The sequence below is a fragment of the Aquarana catesbeiana genome, linkage group LG05, assembly GCF_042186555.1.
Source record: "Aquarana catesbeiana isolate 2022-GZ linkage group LG05, ASM4218655v1, whole genome shotgun sequence".
Classification (NCBI taxonomy): Eukaryota; Metazoa; Chordata; class Amphibia; order Anura; family Ranidae; genus Aquarana; species Aquarana catesbeiana.
In genome coordinates, this window is record NC_133328.1 from 114,563,975 (window position 1) to 114,585,012 (window position 21,038).

The 21,038-nt window shown below is 42.5% G+C and overlaps 1 long non-coding RNA gene across 1 annotated transcript; it reads right to left on the reverse strand.

The window, feature by feature from the left end:
• Positions 1–114: 114 nt before the first annotated feature.
• LOC141144412 (uncharacterized) lies at positions 115–19,760 on the reverse strand. The gene is made up of 2 exons (XR_012244405.1): positions 18,511–19,760; positions 115–439 (listed from the first exon to the last, which is right to left on the reverse strand). It is a non-coding gene; the product is annotated as an uncharacterized lncRNA (long non-coding RNA).
• Positions 19,761–21,038: the final 1,278 nt, after the last annotated feature.

Here is a 21,038-nt window from a genome sequence, read left to right on the forward strand (position 1 = left end):
ATTTTCTCATAAATCTTTATTGGATGCAATCGTCATTTTTCTCCAGTTACCACTAAATACAGGATATGTTAGGCTCTTTGTGTATTTAAAAAAAAAAAACACACAACAGAAAAATAATGTACATTTACTTTTATAACCAAAAACAAGGTTAATGATTTTGTTGGAAGGGAATGTACATAGGCTAAACATCAGTGTAAAAATATAGAACACAAAAAAAGCAATGTTTGTATTAAGAAAATGGCCTTCACAATTCTATCAGTCCTGCTGCATTGATGGATCAAATGGTATGGCAGTAGTAAGAAGTGGAACGAATCCAAGCCGCTTTAGGTTTGTAAACTGTGGCACCAGTATTCCTCTCTTCCAAGCCAATGGTGATGAAGATTTTCAGTGTCTAGACCCAATGGTGTATTTCTTCTGAACTCTTCATCCCCAGAGAAGGCTAAAGGAAATACATGAACAAAAAAGTAGCATTCATTCTGTTTCTCAACAAAGTCACAGCAGAATAAAGCATGACCAATGTTGGGTGGATAATGTGCAACCTTATCAGAGCCCATAATAGCATACTGTTAGAGTCATTTACCTGTAGACAAGAGTGTGTTACAAGAAGGAACTCTGGTCACATTTGAAAGTGGCTAGAGTAATCCTGAATCCAGGTACTCTGGCTACTGTTTAAACAAACAAACAAACAAAAAAAAAAAAAAACAGTATTTAAGATTTAAATAAGAAGCTGGCACCTACTTTTCCCCCCTGCCCACAATAATCTTGTGAGAAAATGGTCTCTCACCCCACTGTTTCTATTAATTTAATGGGCTACAAGCCTCCATTCAGATATAACTGTATTGATCGAGACAAATGGGCAGCTCTACATAACTGCATTTTCCAGCAGTACACTCTGAGGCTGCAGTATTTGCAAGATGGGTTAATACATGAAGAGCTCTGAAGCTTATAATAATTATTTATCCACTTAAAAATATTGAGCCATTTTTAGAATGCCAGGTAAACGTTTAGAAACACTAGCAAGTGCTCTGCAATCATATGCTTCCAATACATGTTCCAATTTCACAAATTTTCACCATCCAAGCTGATCGTATGCAATACATGTTCTAAAGTATATCCTAAAGTAACTAACCTAAAAAGGCGTTCCCACTCCTAACACCTATGCTGACTAACCTGTGTAAGAAAGATGTATATACTTATCTATTTTCAGCCCACTCCAGTCAAATGATCCAGCCCTCCACGTCAGTAAGCAGCGGCTGCAGGGGAGAGGAGGGAGCGCCAACAATGGATGAGCCATATGTGCCTATAGGTGATGTCAATATTTCAGACTTTACCAGCCATTGTCGAGTGCTCTCTTGTCTCCCTTGCAGGCACGGCTGGCTGACACGGGGGAGATTACATGCCCAGACCAGAGCGGGCAGAAAAAAAAGGCAGGTAAATCTTTTTCTCCCAGGTTAGGAAGCATAGGTGTTAGAAAGGGGGAAGGGAAGCATTTTTTAAGACTAGATAGGTTAGTCTGGAAATCTACTTTCAGTTAAAACAAAAAAAAAAAATGGATACAGTAGAAGAGGGGTTTTTTTTGCCACCGGTCCTATTAGGGAGATTTTGGATTCACTTACTGTCCTGTAAACTCAACAGTGAAAGGATATTTTTCCAATGTGAAGAAATCCCATCACGCAGCTGTCATGAGTTCCCATTGGAAGAGCTCTCTATTCTTGTCCTGGAGGTAACTTCAAATTTTGGATTTACCCTCATTTTTATTCCTAGTGACATTTGTGCTCAGGAGAATTGGAGAGAGTAAATCATGGGGACAAAGACAGCAATAAAATCCTGACCATGGTTTTATCTCCTCACCACTCTAAAAGTCTTGCTTTTAATTATATTTTGAGTAAATACGGTATCCGAGACAGATTTGATATTGTTATTCAAAGATCTGAGACATTTGTACTCAAGAAAGTATATGTTGGCAGCACACCACGGATCTCTTTGAAAATGCAACATTGTACTAAAACTGAACTAAAGTCTCAAAACTGGCAAGCTCTTCATTGGAGAAGAAACCTGCAATAATATAAACCTACCTGCCTGCTCACAGTCTGCTATACACTGTGAGGTGTATGCACAGCTCAGTTTACATGACTGAACTGGGATAACTGATCTCTTGTGCATGTTATGCCAGCCAAAGAACACAGCTGCAGCCCGCCACCAGGAAGAGGGCGGTACAAAATGCCCACGCTGGCGAGGGACTTTAGATCACTGATGGAGAGGTAAGTATTACAGACTTTAATTCCACTTTAAACTGGTCATACATCAAGTTAAAGTGCATAAAGTCCTGCAAAACCCCCTCATCAGATATGTGATGCCGATGGATCCATGGTGCACTGGCAACATTTGCTTTGTTATAATAATTACCCACTAGTCAATCGTTGCTGCAGCACCCCTATAATTCAGGCTTTATTCAGGGAGGAGCAAAATGCTAATCTATGGCACATTTTCACTCAAAACACAGGCAGACTCAAGAAGTAGCTAGGGTTAAGTTTTATATTTGCTTTTTAAGCAGCAGAAATTGGAATGAATATAGCTGTGTTCTTGTAGTACAGTGCCTTGCAAAAGTATTCACCCCCTTGGCTTTTTACCCATTTTGTTACATTACAGCGTTTAGTTTTTTTTAATCTGAATGATATGAGATGGATCAGAACACAATAGCCTAAGTTGGTGAAGTAAAATTAGAAAAATATATACTTAAACTATTTTTCAGAAATAAAAAACTGATAATTGGCACGTGCATATGTATTCACCCCCTTTGTTATGAAGTCCATAAAAAGCTCTGGTGCAACCAATTACCTTCAGAAGTCACATAATTAGTGAATGTCCACCAGTGTGCAATCTATCTGTCATTACATATACACACCTTTTTGAAAGGCCCAAGAGGCACCACTACCCAAACATTGCCATGAAGACCAAGGAACTCTCCAAACAATGGACAATGTTGTTGAGAAGTACAAGTCAGGGTAAGGTTATAAAAAAAATATCCACATCTTTGTTGATCCCTAGGATCACCATCAAATCTATCCAAATGGAAAGAACATGGAACAGAAAACCTGCCAAGAGACGACCGCACACCAAAACTCACGGACCAGGCAAGGAGGGCATTAATCAGAGAGGCAGCACAGAGACGGTGGACCCTGGAGGAGCTGCAGAGTTCCACAGCAGAGACTGGAGTATCTGTACATAGGACGACAATAAGCCATATACTCCACAGAGTTGGGCTTTATGGCAGAGTGGCCAGAAGAAAGCCATTACTTTCAGCAAAAAACAAAATGGCACGTTTTGAGTTTGCGAAAAAAGGCATGTGGGAGACTCCCAAAATGTAGAGGAAGGTGCTCTGGTCTGGTCTGACTAAAATTAAACTTTTTGGCCGTCAAAGAAAATGCTATGTCTGTCGCAAACCCAACACATCACCCAAAGAACACCATCCCCACAGTGAAACATGGTGGTGGCAGCATCATGCTGTGGGAATGTTTTCCTGCAGTCGGGACTGGGAAACTGGTCAGAGTTGAGGGAAAGATGGATGGTGCTAAATACAGGGATATTCTTGAGCAAAACTTGTACCACTCTGTGTGTGATTTGAGGCTAGGGCAGAGGTTCACCTTCCAGCAGGACAATGACCCTAAACACACTGCTAAAGCAATAGTTGAGTGGTTTATGGGGAAACATATAAATGTGTTGGAATGGCCAAGTCAAAGCCCAGGCCTCAATCCAATAGAAAATCTGTGGTCAGACTTAAAGATTACTGTTCACAAGTGCAAACCATCCAACTTGAAGGAGCTGGAGCAGTTTTGCAAGGAGGAAGGGGCAAAAATCCCAGTGGTAAGATGTGGCAAGCTCATAGAGACTTATCCAAAGCGACTTGGAGCTGTGATAGGCGCAAAAGGTGGCTCTACAAAGTATTGACTTTAGGGGGGTGAATAGTCATGCACATTGACTTTTTCTGTTATTTTGTTCTATTTGTAGTTTTCTTCACAATAAAAAGAAAAAAACATCTTCAAAGTTGTGGGCATGTTCTGTAAATTTAATGATGTAAATCCTCAAACAATCCATGATAATTCTACGTTGAAGCAACAAAACACGAAAAATGCAAGGGGGGGGGGGGGTTGGTGAATAATTTATAATTTTTCAAGGCACTGTAAATCTGTCTCATTCTTCCCATTTCGCACTGCAGCAAGATTAGTCAATCTTCCCCAGTGTTGAACAATGCTACCCATAGTCAGCTGGGATGGTTAACTGTAAAGTATCCTTTCCATAGCAGCAATATGTACAGTTCTCTATTCCTCCTATTTAACACAGCAGCTATCTATGTAGTCCCTACTACCCCCATCAGCAGACAGATACAGCTCTCCCCCTCCCTTCTGTCTACTGCATTCTGCTAGGAAGCAGGACCCATATTCCCCTGTACTCATGCGAGTCACGTGGCAGGAGATTACCACGTGACAATAATTCACATGAAAAGAGCACATAAGAAGCTGGGTACCAGTGTACAGCAGTTGCCAACCTGGCAAGTAGGTCTGGGTGGGAAGCATATGTGCTTAATGTCCTGGTCACTCTGAGCTTTTGCCAGCTGCTGTGGTAACCTGGTAACTGGGATTTTATAACCATAAACTCCAACCAGTAAGGACCTCTGATTCCTCTTGTATTGAATTGCACTATAACGCTATTGTCTCCCTCCATTTTGTAAAGTGCTTTGCAAATCGGCACTATATAAATCCTATATAATAATAGCCCTGTGTATAATGTTATTGTGTAAGAAAACCTTGATTACGCAGTGCACTAACAGATGTGTACAAGATGAGTTTTTAAACTTACACAAGCCATGTAAGCTCAAAGATCAGAGCAGGACTTGGGATATGGTAGGACAAGGCCATTGTGAGAAGAATCCTTTGAAACAGCAGAGATAGGATTTAATAGAGCCTGTAGTAAATCTATCTTGTCCCTCCTATTTTACACTGAAGCAAGATTAATCATCCCCAATGTTGAACCATGCTACCCATAGTCTGCTGGGATGGTCAACTGCAAAGAATCCTTTCCAGAGCAGCAGAGTACAGTTCTCTATCCCCTCATCTGCCACAACAGCTAACTATGCAGTGTACATCCAACCAATAATGTAAGTTGAGTAATCATGTAATAAAAAAAAGTGGTAGGTTGTGTTACTAGAAGCCTTTAAAAACTGTCAAACGTGTCACTGCTCCACTTGAGGTGTTACTAAACCCAGGACCCTGCATTCACTATATCTGGTCTCCCACAGTACACAGAACATGGAAATCATATTTTAGTAAATATAAACTGCTAAATACCTTTTCTCATCAGCGGTTAGAACAGTCTTGTGTCTCCTATCAGTGTCTGGTTAAAACTTGTAGGAGTTTTCATTCTATTCTAACTGTCCTATGAGGCTGCAGAACCCCTTACCCTCTGTCTGGACAGTGCTGATTGGACCCGTGCTGATCACATGCACCCTCCCAAGAAAGAAAAAAAAAATCTCTAACAATACACTCCAAACTGAGCATGTGAAGAGTGCCCCCAAAGCTCTGTACTATCAGGAGATGGATTGGTGACTGTGGAAGAAGGGAGGATCAGAGAAGACAGGATCAGATTATTTTACACAATACAGAGGATTCACTCTACAGGGAACCTTTAATGCATATACAGACTGGTTTTACAGTTGTGGGTTAAGTAACACTTTAATAGGGAAATCATCTGGCTGGGTATTGCCAGCTTATGTTTACTTTATAACAGTGTTGCCCCGTGAGCCCAAGATGCCTTATGATTCTGGGTCCAACCCACTGGGAAACCTTGACTTTTCTCCAACTAGAACTAGCATTCTAAGTTATAGCAAAGTAGACAATTTGTTCTGAAATATTGTACAGATCTGGAATAAATACACCAAGATTAATGTAAGAATACACATTGCCCTTGTATTTAGACAAGATATGATTATCCTGGAGATCAGCTTTTAAGCCCAATTCTATTTTTTGTTTTTAAAGGGTATTCCAGCACTTATAAGAATAAAAAAGCAGCTCTCTGGTGGAAAGGTGAAACTGGGCTTTACTAAAGTTCATTGCCTCGTAGAGACCTGTAACTTTGCTAAGAGTACTACGCACACAGTCAAAATTAGCAACATTCTAATTTGCATACTCCCATTTTTAGATGGAGATGTTATGAAACAAGGGACACCCCTAATCACCCTCGACTTCCTGAAAAAGTAAAGAATCTCTTTGTCAAACAAAAATAGAAGTTCCTTTAAAGTCAAGATTCTTATAAATCACTTATTAAGATAGACAAAAAATTCAAACATTGTTTTTTAAAAATTTCCCACAATGAGGCCTCCTTGATAATATCATGGAAAATACAGAGCCAGGAATAGCAAAAGGAAGCTGTCACTATGAAGTGATTCAAGCTTGATGTTCCATCTACATGGACTACTATACAAATCTGAGTTTTGAACACATTTCCAGGGAATGGTCAGTTTAAGAGAAATATACATGTGAAGCAGTGTATACATGTGAAGCAGAAATATACATGTGAAGCAGTCAGTGATGTTACTGGCACATGCATGAGAGTGACGTCATCGCGGCTCAGCTATTCAATCCCAGGAGTCCGCAAACCCAGAAGGAAAACCGGGTGAAGATGGATTCCCTACCAGCTATCATAATGAGTTAGTATGCAATGACATTATCCTGGGGGGGGGCAAGCTTTTTTTTTCTTTTTTCTTTCCACCTTGGCTCCAGAAGGTGGTACACCTTTCATGGCCAGATCATTTTTTGCTATTCAGCACTGCACCACTTTAACTGGCAATTATGTCGTCATGCAGCACATTTCGTTCACACAAATAGAGCTTTATTTTGGTGGTATTTGATCACCACAGAGTTTTTTAATTTTTTGCTATATAAAAAGAAAAAAAGACCAAAAATGTTGAAAAAAACTCCAATATTTTCTACTTTCTATTATAAAACATACAGGTTCTAGAATGTCCCAGCCAATCACCTAGGTTAAATCCAATAGAAAATCTATGGAAAGAACTAAAAAGATCAGAGTTCATAAAAGAGGCCCAAGTAACCTTCCAGATTTGTTTGTGTGGAAGAATACGCCAAAATCACACCTGAGCAATGCAATGACTAGTTTCTCCACACAGGAGGCATCTTGAATCGATCATGACCAAGAAGGGATTTGTATAAAGTAATAAATAGATTTCAGTAAGCGTGTTCAATACTTTTTCCCTGTGACATTCCATTTTATTACACATAACTTAATTTCTGAACTGATTTGTTTTGGTTTCTTTGTATGTATGGATTGAATGGGTTGTTACCAACATGTGGTGAAAAATTCATGTCAATAGCACCTTTAGAAATATATTTACCTATAAAAATGGTGACGTGTTTAATACTTTTTTTTACCTGCTGTATCCAATAAAATCAAATTTCTTCATAAGTTTCAATCTTGATGTACTGACGGCCGATCTCATTCTTGAGGCCCATAAAATGCCAGGACAGTACAAATACCCCCCAAGTTTCCCCTTTTTTGAAAATTAAAAAATTAAATCTTTTTCTTTTTTTTACATACTGTTTACCATTGCAGTACAGCATCATCATATGATGCTGTGGTGGTGATCAGGGATACTGAGTAGTGACAGTTTGTTAAAGAAAAAAGTAATAATTTCTTATTCAATTTTTTACATTTTCTTTTTTTTTTTTTTTTTTTTAACATTTATCTTTTGATTTCTGTTGATCATTTTAACAGCAATGTTTTCTTTTTTTTTTTTAATTGTTTATTTATAGTTTTTTTTGCAAAGCATATAGAGAAACATAATGGACAGTAACTTTTTGAAATATGCAATTATACACTGTCATATAAAAAAAAAAAAAAAATTAAACAATATAAAAACACTGATGAGAATAAAATTATGAATGATGAACATTCATACACAAGGGTTCATAACTGCCAAAAAAAGTCACACCATAACTATAAGAGGGACAGAAAGGCAAGGGGGATGTACTACAAACTACTGCGTAAATAGCATTCAGCAACATTAAAGTAAATTTAAGAAGATACAAAGGTAACAAATTACCAACTAACTGGGGTCCTCTACCTCAGAACAATATTCAGATTCATCCCATATCTGCCATACTTTAGAAAATTTCTGCAACGAAAGTTCCACTAAAGCAGTCAGGTGTTCCATTCTATGTATATCTGCGAGAATAGTGAGGAATTGTGGGAATGTAGGGGGCGAAGTAGAAAGCCAAAGACTGGGAATATCCAGTTTAGCAGCTAATAAGGTAAATAACATCAATCTCCGTTTAGCTTTAGGAATGCCTGGGAAAGGGAGCCCAAATTGATAATGTATGGGCTTTAGAAGTATGGGGGTCCCCAGGAGCGTTTGGATTTGGGTCCAAAACTGACAAACAGAGGGGCATTCCCAAAAGATATGATAGTGAGAGCCGACAGCATTGTTACATCTCCAACATTGTCTTGAGATTGTCGGGTTGCAAGCATGTAAAAGGGCTGGGGTCCTATACCAGAACATTAGAATTTTATATGCGGTTTCCTTATGGGACACACAGCGGGAAATCTTGGAGGTGGACACCCAGATGCTCTCCCAATCCAACAAGGAGATGTCATGCTGTAAGATCTGAGACCATTTTCTCATATAATAATGACTATCGTCGTGGGGATAGCCTCATGCTGAATTTTATAGATGGCGGAAATTAGTTGGGGTTCATAAGGACCTCTGGCGCATAGCAGCTCAAAATCCGATGGTTTCTCTAAGGATAAAGAGGGAGATAAAGAGGGAGATCTAGAGGAGAAAAAGTGTCTGAATTGTAAATAAGAATAGAAAAGTGTTTTGGGACTCTGATGTTTTTTCAAGTCAGAAAAGGACAGAAAGTGTTGTATCACCGGGTTAACAAGTTGACGTAACTGAAAAATCCCTGCCTGAGTCCAAGGTAACATACAATCATAAGACAAGCTATCTGGGATGTCTGGGTTAAAGAGAACATTTAGAAGTGGTGGGCATGGGAAGGAGAGAGAGTAGTGCTCAGAGCACCTCTTCCATATAGACAGAGTGAAGAGCATCGGGGCTAAACATATACTTCTCAATTGAAGCATGTGATTGGCAGTAGATGGCCAGAGCATATAACGTGGGTGAACCGGTGCGGTAACACTCATTTCTATCTCTGCCCACCGGTTCGGGGCTTTCCGAGCAGTCCAGGAAGTTAGTACTCTCAAATGTGAGGCATAGTAGTATTTAATAAAATCTGGGGCTCCCAACCCCCCTATCTTTCGGAGCCAAGACCCCCGTTCCTGCCACCCTGTGGGAGGCATTGTTCTAAATGAATCAGAGACTTCTCCTCTGAAGAACTTTCAATTGCGACAATGGGATCGGCACTGGAAGCGTTTCAAAAAGATACAAAAATTTAGGGAGTATTGACATTTTAAGAACATTAATTCGTCCAAGAAGGGATAAGGGGAGGGAGGTCTATTGGGTCAGTAAGCGGTTAATTTCCGTAAACAGGAGGAAAGTTAGCCTGACGGTGGAATACGAAGATGTGAGCTGGACTCCCAAATATTTAAGTGAATAGGAGCGCCAATGATAATTATAGTTTTGTTGGAGGGTAGCCAATTGAGAGGGGGGAATATAAATAGGCAGGGCTTCTGTTTTAGCAGCAATGATTTTGAAACCGGAGTTATCACTGAAGGTGGATAAAATGTTATGCAGAGAGGGAAGAGATGTGGGTGGGTGAGCGTTAGAAGAACATTGTCTGCAAAAAGAGATAGTTTGTATTCCCTTTGTCTTAGTTGTACACCTTTGACATCAGGGCATCTACGTGTAGCCGCTGCCAGGGGTTCAAGGCTGAAAATAAAAAGTAAAGGCGATAAAGGGCATCCCTGTCTCGTACCATTGCTAAGGGAAAACAGATGTGATAAGTGGGAGGAGAAATACACTTGCCAGGTTGGGTTCGAGTATAGAGCCCGGAGGGCTTGGATGAAGGGTCCAGAGAATCCATATTGTGATAAAATTGCAAACATAAAGGGCCAACTGAGGCGATGAAATGCTTTTTTGGGCATCTAAATTGAGTATCAATGCGGGGTGTTTAGTTTTAAGTTAATCAATCAATAAGATCGATTATGCGTTGCGTATTGTCGCCTGCATGTCTCGTGGGGACAAACCCTACTTGATCCCTGTGTATCAGTGATGGTGGAAGTAAAGAGAGTCTGTTCGCTAATATTTTCGTAAAGATTTTGTAATCCGAATTTAATAGAGCAATAGGGCGATAATTATCTGGAATGAACGGATCTTTGCCTGGTTTAGGGATGATGTTACATATGCATGTAAAAAGGAGGAATGTGGAAGGGTGCCCTGAAGCAGAGAAGAGAATAAGTTTAACATATGTGGGGCTAAGGTTGGGAGGAACATTTTGTAATAGGAATACAGAAGTCCGTCTGGGCCTGGAGCCTTGTACAAGGGGAGTTGTTTAATCACTTCAGCCAATTTTTCAGTGGTGATGGACCTGTTAAGGGAGGAGCATTGATCTGGTGACAATTTCAGTAGGTGCAAAGACGATAAGAAAGAATCTATCTTTTCTTGCATAAATTGGGTCAGTGGATCTGAGCTCAAGCAGTTGTAAAGCTTGTTATAAAAGTCTCCAAACACCCTAGACATGGTCTGAGGACAGTAGGTAGGGGTGCCATCTGGTTGTATTATATGATCAGGGATAGATAAAAATGGGCGGGGCTTAAGCCTATGAACCAGCACTCTGTGGTTCATCAGCATATTCGTAAAACGTTTGCATGGACCATAACATTGACTTAGAGATTTTACTCATGTCACAAGACTTAATGCGATTGCGAATAGACACCACAGTTCGCAAGCGGTTCACTGTGGGGGAGCGAAGTAACTGCACTTCTGCCGTACGCAATAGCAATGTTTTCGTTACATTCATGACAGCTGTGATTGCTAGTGATCTGTGATTGGCTACAGCTAATCACATAGTACAGGGTGCTGTGATTGGCCCAGGTACCATGTCATAGCTGTGAGCCAATCACTCTGCAGGAAACACAGCTGTTATGAATAAAATTAATTCATAACAGCTTTAATGGCATTGTGATCATGTGATCATAGCAGTGGCCGGGTAGCAGGATCTGCAATCTGCTGTGTCCGGTGGAGACAGCGGTTGCAGGAGCAGCATGCTACACACCCCTAACCCAGAACAGGCTGGATGACGTGCATGTGCGTGGTCCAACCTGCCCACAATATATGTACTGTGGGGAGCCAGCAAGTAGTTAAACAGGGTTTACTACGGCTTAAACGCTTCCCTACAATTGTGCCTATCCTGGAGCTGGATGTGAGATGTGCATCTCTCTTTAAAACAAAGCGCAGTTAGACCTCTTATTATTTTAGGGTTCTAACTAGAAGGTGAGCAATCTGTGCATTCGTTTCACAAGGTGGATTTAGGAGAGCACATTTTTCAGAGTTTGTAGGCGAGCACGAGGTTTTGCACATATTAGCACTTTTTTGCACTTCATAAACTTTGTATTCTGTTTGCACATTTCAGCACACATGGGATAAGAAAGCTGATGATTTGAACCCTTACTAATGGAGACAATGCTCTAATTTTTACGCTTGATTATTATTTTATGATTGATTTACGTTCTTGTATTATTTTTTTTTTTACACAAATGCTGGGGAATTATTTGTTTTTTTCATGTATATCGCTGCACTAGTTTATCTATGCAAGTTTGTTGTGGGTGTGAAACATTTATTTGGTCCTAGCAGGCTGTTTACGTTTATCACATACACATATTATTTGTGATAACAGGAGTCTAGCGTTGCACACACAGTTTTATTTATTTTGCACTGCCCCTGTCGCCGGTTTTCCTTTCTTGGACCACTTTTGGTAGTTCCTCACCACTGCTGACCACAAAAGCTGCTGTTTTGGAGATGTCGTTTAGCCATTACAATTAGGTCCTTGTCAAAGTCGCTCAAATCCTTACGCTTGCCCATTTTTTTCTGCTTTCAAACACATCCATTTCAGGGACAAATTGTTCACTTGCAACCTAAAATATCCCACCCAGACTGTGGCGGGATAATCAAGGTTATTCACTTTACCTGTCAGAGGTCATAATGTTGTAGCTGAGCGGCGTGTGTGTATATAGGGATACATACACACACACACACACACACACACACACACACACACACACACACACACACATATACACATATACGTGGCAGCACATTGCAATACACAATAGTGCAACCTGTCCTACTTTTTTCAGTGCACACCAATGCAGGCTCCTGTTTTCTTGTTATGTGTGAAATTTGTCCAGGCCTGGATTATGAAATTTTTCATTGTAATAAGATAACTTTCATATCAAATACATTGTTCTAAGCAATGCAGGAGTCCCCTTTTAGAAATATGTAGCAAAAATACATTTCTGGATAGGAAATTTGTGTTGTGAAATGCTATGGTCATTTTTTTTTTTTTTGCATTTCAAACACCAGAAGTTTATTGAAGTGTGATTAACAAAGTCAGCAATTTCTTCAAAGTGAAAGGAAATTCACAAAACAGAGTAATTAAAGGGAACTTGATTATAAGATGCAGTGTCCAACATTTTTAAAGTTTTTTTAAAAATCTTTGATGTGGATAAAAGTGTTAAAACCCCTATCAAGTTTTTATTGCTGTCCCCATTGGGGAATGGAAAATCCCAAATTTTCAATATGTCATTGAAAAATGAGGAGAGGGGAAATATTGCAAACTGGGACACCTTTGCCAGTATCCATTAAACTTCCTGTTCCATCTCTGGTACAGGAAGTGATGAAACAAAGATAGCAAAAAAATAAATAAATTCAAGTTAGTCTTATCGTAACTTGTTTTCCAGAACAGCACCTGAGAGATAGTGACTCCTCCCACCGGACCACACGAAACACCTTCTTCCTCCAGAACTTTAAAGGGAGGCACCTCCCTACCACACATCTGTTGAAGAAGAGAACCTCCAGCCCCAGCTGGAACACATGAGCACATACGTTAGTTACAGCAAAGTACATCAAATTAATAGGGCGGATCGTTGCTGTCCTGAAAGACTTCTGGAAAACAAGTTACCAGTAAGACTAAATTGAATTTTCCCAAGGCGTCTTTCAGGACAGCACCTGCGAGGATAACACTTACCCCCTTAGGGCGGGACAACAGCCTGCAGGACCTTCCTGCCAAACGCCTGATCGCTGGCAGATGTGAGATCCAGTTCGTAATGTCGCACAAAGGTGCGGAAACTTGACCACGTTGCCGCCTTGCAAATTTGTTCAGGGGTGGCACCAGCTCTTTCTGCCCAAGTGGCCGCAAGAGCTCTGGTTCAGTGTGCACGAATTCCATCTGGTGGAGACAACCCTGCATGCAAGTATGCTTCCGGGATGGATAATTTCAGCCATCTGGCTAATGAACCTTTCTTCTTGCCCAAAAAAAGGAAAAATAATGAGTCTGTACGTCTAAAGTCCTTTGTAATTTCTAGATAGCGTAACCAAATCCTTTTGACGTCTAACATATGAAAAAAAGGTCTCCTTCTCCCCCGATGGGTTAGCACAGAAGGTTGGGAGCGCAATGTCTTGTGACCGATTATGTATTGAAGCTACCTTTGGTAAAATCTTTGGGTCTGTCTTAAAGATAACTGGATATCTGGAAACAATGACAGGTAAGGTTCCCTAATTGACAGAGCGTGTAGCTCACTGATCCTGCATGCTGAGGTAATGGCGATTAGGAACACAGCTTTAAGAGTGAGACATCTGAGTGATGCTTCCTCCAGAGGTTCAAATGGACTCCTTGCTAGGGACTGCAGGACTACTAAGTCCCACTTAGGGAAATTCCTGACCGGTGCTGGCCTTGATCTTGCAAGAGCTCTAAAAAATCTGACTACCAGAGGTTCAGAAGCCACAGATCTTTCTAAGAACACTACTAGCGCAGCAACCTGAACTTTCAAAGTACTGACTGCTAGTCCCCTATCTGCCCCATCTTGCAAGAACTCCAAGATGGAAACCAGGCTCCTTGGGTCTTGGGCAGAGGAATCGCACCATAAATTATAGACCTTCCAAACTTTAGTATAGATGGCCCTCGTTACCCTTTTTCTACTTGATAGTAATGTTGTAGTCAGACGGTCAGAAAACCCCTTGCTCCTTAGAAGCTGCTCCTTGGATACCAGGCTGCGAGAGACAGCCTGGCCACTTCTGGATGGTTTACTGGACCCTGGATTAGCAGATCCTGCCTGAGAGGTAGATGCCAACAAGGCTTGATCGCCAATCCCAGAATGGTTGAGAACCAGGCCCTTTTCAGCCAAAACTGAGTAATTAGAATGACTGGTACCTCTTCGCGCTGAATCTCCCTTAATACCAGTGGGATAAACTGGAATGGAGGGAAAGCGTAGCAAAGGTGAAATCTCCATGGATGCGCCAGAGCGTCTATCCCTAGCGATCCATCACGATTGAGGGAAAAGAACCGAGGAACCTGTGCATTCTACTTTGAAGCAAACAGGTCCACCTCTAGCTGTCCCCACATACTGGCAATCATTGCGAAGACCTGTGGATTCAGAGACCACTCTGCTTCCCGAATGCAGCACCTGCTCAAGAAATCCACCACTCTGTTCAGGGTCCCCTTTAGGTGGATTGCTGACAGGGATAGCAAGTGCTTCTCTGCCCACAGAAGGATTTCCATTGCCAGAACTTGTAAGAATCTGCTCCTTGTGCCCCCTGTCTGTTTAGATAAGCCACAGCTTTGGCATTGTCCGTTAACACTTGAATGTGATGAAACTGGAGATCCTGCGTGAATACTACCAGAGATAAAGCGATCGCTTTCAGTTCTCTCCAATTTGAGGACCTTGTCGCCTCCTCCTTGGACCAACTTCCTTGAGTGAAGTTCTTCTCTAGGTGGGCCCCCTAACCCCAGGAGCTGGCATCTGTCGTCAGTCTTCTTTCGACTGGAAAAGCCCAATCTAGATCCCTTGATAGGATCTCCTGACTCTTCCACCACCATAGTGACCTTCACCCTGGTTGGAATCTTCACCTCCATGTCCAGGGATCTTAAGCTGTGGTCCCTTGACCTCAGGAGATAAGATTGTAGACACCTGAAGTGCAGTCTTGCCCACTGAATAGCTGGCATTGTTGAGGTCAGTACCCCTAATGCCGACATAACTTGTCTTATCGTTATTGGCTGGTTGGTCTGCAGCATCGACACAGTGCATGGGACCTTGTCCTTTTTCTCTGGGGGGAGAAAAATCTTCTGTTCTATTGAGTTGATTTGATCGCCTAGAAAGCAAATCTCCTGTGACGGATTTAGGGAGGATTTCTGAAGATTTAGAATCCATCCTAGAGATTCCAGATGGTTGCGCGCTTTGGTTAAGTTTCCTGCAACCTCTCCCCTGAGGGGGCGAAGAATAGTAGGTAGTCTAAATAGGGAATCACTGCGATTCCCTGAAGATGAAGCGGGGCTAGAGCTTCCGCCATCACCTTGGTGAAGATCCAAGGTGAGGATGACAGCCCGAATGGTAAGGCCCTGAACTGCAGATGATGAATTACGCCTTCCCTCTTTACCGCCAACCTGAGATACTTCTGGGACTGGAGCGAGATTGGGATATGCATCCCTTAAATCTATTGACGCCATGTAACATTCTGGGGTCAGCAAATTTCTGATTGAAAAAAAACTGAGTCCATCTTGAACTTTCTGTACTGACGGATTTGTTCAGAGGGTTTAGATTGAGAATCAATCGGAATTTTCCTGTTGGCTTTCTTACCAAAAAAATGTGAGAATAGGGATGGGGCCACCGCTCTTCTGGTGGCACTTGGATCCCTACACCCTGCTGCATCAGTTCTCTTAATGAGGACTTAATGGCCAGGGCTTTTACTGGATCCTTTGGGGTATTTGTCACAAGAAATCTTCTTGGGGGGGGGGGGTCCGTAAACTCTACTGTGAAGCCCTGAGAAAGAGTGGTCAGTTTAAACTGATTTGATGTTATGCCTGACCACTGCGGAAGGAAATTTTGCAGCCTTCCACCAACCCGCAGGGTCGAGTCATTGGGATTTTGTGGCTTGTGTAGGAGGATGGAAAAGGATTCTGCCTTTGCCTTTAGCTTTTTGTGCGGACCAATTCTGCCTCCTCCCCTGGGACTTGTTGTCCTGCTCCTGAACACTTTGAGGTCAAAAATAAATGTGCTTTTGGGGTTGTTTCTTCTTTTTTACAGGGAAGGACTTCTTCCCATTGGCAGTCCTGTCTAGAATTGTATCTAGATCAGGGCCAAAGAGGTGGTCACCAAAAAAAGGAACCCCACAGAGCTTGCTCTTCGATGCCACCTGGCCAAGTCTTCAGCCATAATGCTCTTCCTGCCGAATTTGTTAGGGCTGCTGATCTAGCCGACATTCTAATTGCTTCAGCTAAAGCATCCACTATAAAGGCTACCGCAGAGGTAGAAAAAGAACCCAAAATCTCCTGTTTGGGGGAATCCACTGAGCTTTTAGCTGGTTGACCCAATACTCCAGGTTCCTGGCTACACATTTCGTGGCCATAGCTGGCTTTAAATTACTTATGACCGATTGCCAAGATCTCTTGAGCAAAAGATCCATACGCTTATGCATTGGATCCCTTAGGACCCCCTTGTCTTCAAAGGTCAGGTCGGTGGATCTAGAGACCTGGAAGAAGGCAGTATCCAGCTTGGGGACCTTGTTCCATACCGAAGAGGGGTCTTCCTCAAACGGAAAGCGTCTCTTGTGGACTCTTGAGAAAAAAGGTTTTCTCTCTAGTCCCTGCCATTATTTTTTATGGAGTCCGAAATGACAGAATGAACCAGAAATGTCCTAACCTTAGGCTCACCTAGACCCGCATACATGCGGTCGTGCAGTGTCTGTTCCTTTTTTTCTTCACTTAGGCCAAGGGTAACATGTATGGCTCCAAGAAGCCCATCAACTTCTTCCAGGGATAGTTTAAACTTGGAGGGGCCACTTCAACCCCTTCACCCTCCTCCGAATTGTCAATGCAAGGTACAAAGGATTGTTTTTCCCTGGTAGAAGGACCTTCTGACAGAGTCTCTAACACCGGGATAGGCAGTGAACCCTGAGAAGACTCTGAAGTGGAGGGCTGACAAGCAGCAGGACTAACTAATGAGCCACGGAATGTCTGAATCGTGGCATATAGTTCCATCTTTACAGAGGCATCCAAATCATCACAAACGGAAGCAGATTCCTCTTTAACTAAGGAAGTTAAGCAAGTACTGCATAGGGCTTTTCTCCCATCTTGGCCTTGCATGAGGGGCATCTCATTTTCCCCGGATCAGAGCTTTTGGCCTCTGAGAGAAAAAGACAAAAAGGGAAAAAAAAACAGGGGACCCTTAGTGAGACCCAGTCTCTGCTTGCGGACCACCCAACAAGGTGCACTAGTGGGAAAATATAGCCTCCAGTGCCTAGACAGGCCCTTGCCACCAGGGGGAAAAGAAAAGAGACCAGAAACCCCAGGTAAAGGAAATGGGCAGACTTAATCCACTGCCCCCAACCTTAGCCTTGCTGGTGCCTGTCCCGACCGCTGCAGATGCCCTGTCCTCCATAGCGAGTGTGCAGCGCTCCGCTCGTGGCTTCAGACGCCGCTTCTGGACTCCCATAGTGCCACTGCACCAGACCGGAAGTGGAAATAGGCGCCAGCTTCTGCCCCCCCCCCGTGTCTGCCGCCGGAATTCATGTCAGTCGCTGACCCCATGACCTGCTAATAGGAAGTGTCACTTCCGGCATGGCCGAGAATTCCTCTCGGCCAACGCAAAATGGCAGCAGTGCACATGCAGCCGCCGCACCCAGGACACTGGATCGGTTCACCGGATCTACTGCGGCTCTCCCCGAGCACCTAGGGGGTCAGAACCGAACCTACCACTGCCAAAGCCCTGGTAAGATGGGAGGGCGGAAGGTCTCTTAGAAAGAAGGAAAAAAATAACAGAGGAGACCTTGTCTCTCAGGAGCATCCAAGAGATCCTGCCTCCCCTCCAAAAGATGTTCTCTCCGGGCTGGAGGAATCGCAAAAAATTGTGTGTGGTAGAGAGGTGCCTCCCTTTAAAGTTCTGGAGGAAGGTGTTTCCTGTGGTCCAGTGGGAGGAGTCACTATCTCTCAGGTGCTGACCTGAAAGATGCCTTGGGAAAAACTGACAGGGCCTATCCAAGACTACAAATAAAATGTTTTGTTTTAAAATATACTTTAAGGGTTTGCACACATTTCTCAAACTCAGCATTTATTAGAGAACAGTGTAGAAGGTATGAGTTAAAGTGGCAAGTTCCTGAGCTAAGATCACAGTCTGTGTCATAAATGCTGTGACTTCCTTCTGACATCCTCAGGGAATAAATCCTGAACAGTGTCAGGCATCGATTGAATAAAAAAATCCTATAATTCATCATTTATGAATAGTGCACCCCATTGTAAAAAATAAATAATCTGCTGATTAATTCTATTAACGTACCTTAGTATTGTGGGTTCAGGCATTCCAGGGTCAGCTCCCCTTTTAAATCCTTAAAAACAAATAAATACAGAAAATGTAAATCATTCCACAGGCCATACTAATGGACAATTTATTTTGCTCTTAGTTTTAATGAGATATGTCCAGACAAGAGACATGCCAATTCTGTACAGCATGATGGAACACAAAGGTCTTGAAAAGGAAACCCGTACTCAGAGAAATAAGGAAAGTTGCTGCTGATCAATCCTTCTAAAAATACTAGCTGCCTGGCTGTCATGTTTATCTTATTTTTGGTACAACTCAACCCAAGTATCCAGGAGTTCAGCCCTCATTTTCAAATCACTTGATGCGTGTGACGGACTGTCTGGCACCTCGCCTGGGTGCCTCCACCAAGATACAGCTTCTTCCACTCCGGAAGCTGGAACCAGGTATTATAGCTGATTATTGCACCCAAGAATTAAAAACTACTAGCTTAGGTGCAAACTGGAACTGTTTTTTTTGTAAACTGACCCAGAATATATACCACACAAAGACAAATAAGAGCTAATCACATTATCCTAAACAAGGCAAACTTTAAACAGTAATATCAGCACTAATGAACAGCTAACAAACAGTAAGCTAATCCACAGCTAGCAACATCTAACACTGATCTAATTAACAGTAAGCTAAATAACAACTAGTTACCTAGACAAGCCTGAGTGACTCAGGTCAGTGCCCACCCAGACAGTTCAGCATCAGTATTCAAGAAGACCCAGGGCTGTCCAAATCTCAATTACCAGCTTTCTTTTCACATCCATCTTCTCACTGAGTTTTAAGCTGGCAGAGACCTTCATGGCTTCCTTGATGGTTAAATGTGGCAATGTCATCTTGCATTATATAACAAGACCTCGTCCTAAATACTCATAGCTCCCTCAAATGCCAGGGCCCATAGCCAGTAGGCAAGAAACTATTCCTGCAGTCCCCTCCAAAAAAAAAACATGTCCCAGTTGGGTCTGTCACACTGCACACTTGTTCTGCATCAGTGATGCAAAGCATCAAAGTCAGAGGATCAGCATGACTAGGCAGGCTAGTTGTCTCTAAAGCCCCATGTACACTGGACGTTACAAAAACGCCAATAGCGTTGCCACATTAATTTGTAAATTAATGTTTTTCCACTTTTTTTGCATTACCAGCAAGAAAACACAAGCTATAGCATTAAAATAAAGGCTAAAAATTTGATGTTTTTAGGGTTTACAAGAAAAGAACCAGTTACACTTACCGGTAACGGTGTTTCTGGGAAGTCTTCCAGGACGGCACCCTGAGAGATGACTGGTCCACCTGACAGGAAACACAATCAATCAAGAGGTTAAAGCCCCCCGCCCCTCCCAATGCTCCTCAGTTGTGACAAAGTATTGACCCACACCAGTGCACGAGAGTGAAAAACATAACCACCACCACACTCTAAACATCACATGTTTCCTAAATAGAACGGGTGGGAAGTAGGCCTGCCGTCCTGGAAGACTTCCCAGAAACACTGTTACCGGTAAGTTTAACTGGTTCTTTTCTCAAGTCCTCTTCCAGGACGGCACCCTGAGAGAAGAGCAAGTAGCTCAGGCCTACCTGTAGGGTGGGACCACCGCTTGCAGGACCTTCCTGCCAAATGCCAGGTCCTGAGGAGATAGTAACTCCACTCTATAATGCCTCAGGAACGTGTTCTGGCTTGACCATGTAGCGGCTCTACATATCTGCTCCACCGAAGCTCCGGCCCTTTCCGCCCAGGAGGTTGCCAGAGATCGCGTGGAATGCATTCTAAGATTTCTAGGAGCTGCTTTACCTGACTGCTCATAGGCTAACAAAATGGTATGTTTAATCCATCTAGCTATAGAAGCCTTGGATGCCTGTTGGCCCTTCTTTTGGCCAGAAAAATTAACTAAAAGATGGCTGGACCTTCTGAATTCCTTAACCCTTTCTAGGTAGGATAATAAACAGCGTCTGACGTCCAGACAATGAAAAGAAACTTCCCCTTCACTTTTGGGGTTACTACAAAAAGAAGGCAGCACCACTTCTTGAGTCCTATGGAACTTTGATGCTACCTTAGGGAGGTACAGGGGGTCCTGCCTAAGTATAGCCCTGTCCTCGAATAAAGAAAAAAAATGGTTCTTTAATAGAAAAAGCCAGAATGTCACCTACTCTCCTAGCTGAGGTGATTGCTAGTAAAAAGGCTAATTTAAAGGTCAGGATCCTAAGGGGGATCTGATCTATCGGTTCAAATGGGGCCTTTGTTAACCCCTCCAGTACTAGTGTAAGGTCCCAAGGAGGACACCTGGACATCTGAACAGGGGACAACCTCTCCCTGACCAAGAGAAATCTCTTGATCAGGGGGTGTAATGCCAAACGTTTCTCAAGGAAACAGGATAGGGCTGAAACCTGCGCCTTAAGGGTCTTGGTTGCCAAACCTAGATCTGCTCCATCCTGGAGAAATTCTAAGATAGCAGGGATCTCTCTTTGAGAAGTCCCTCTCTCCTGGCACCAGCGAGAGAAAATCGCCCAGG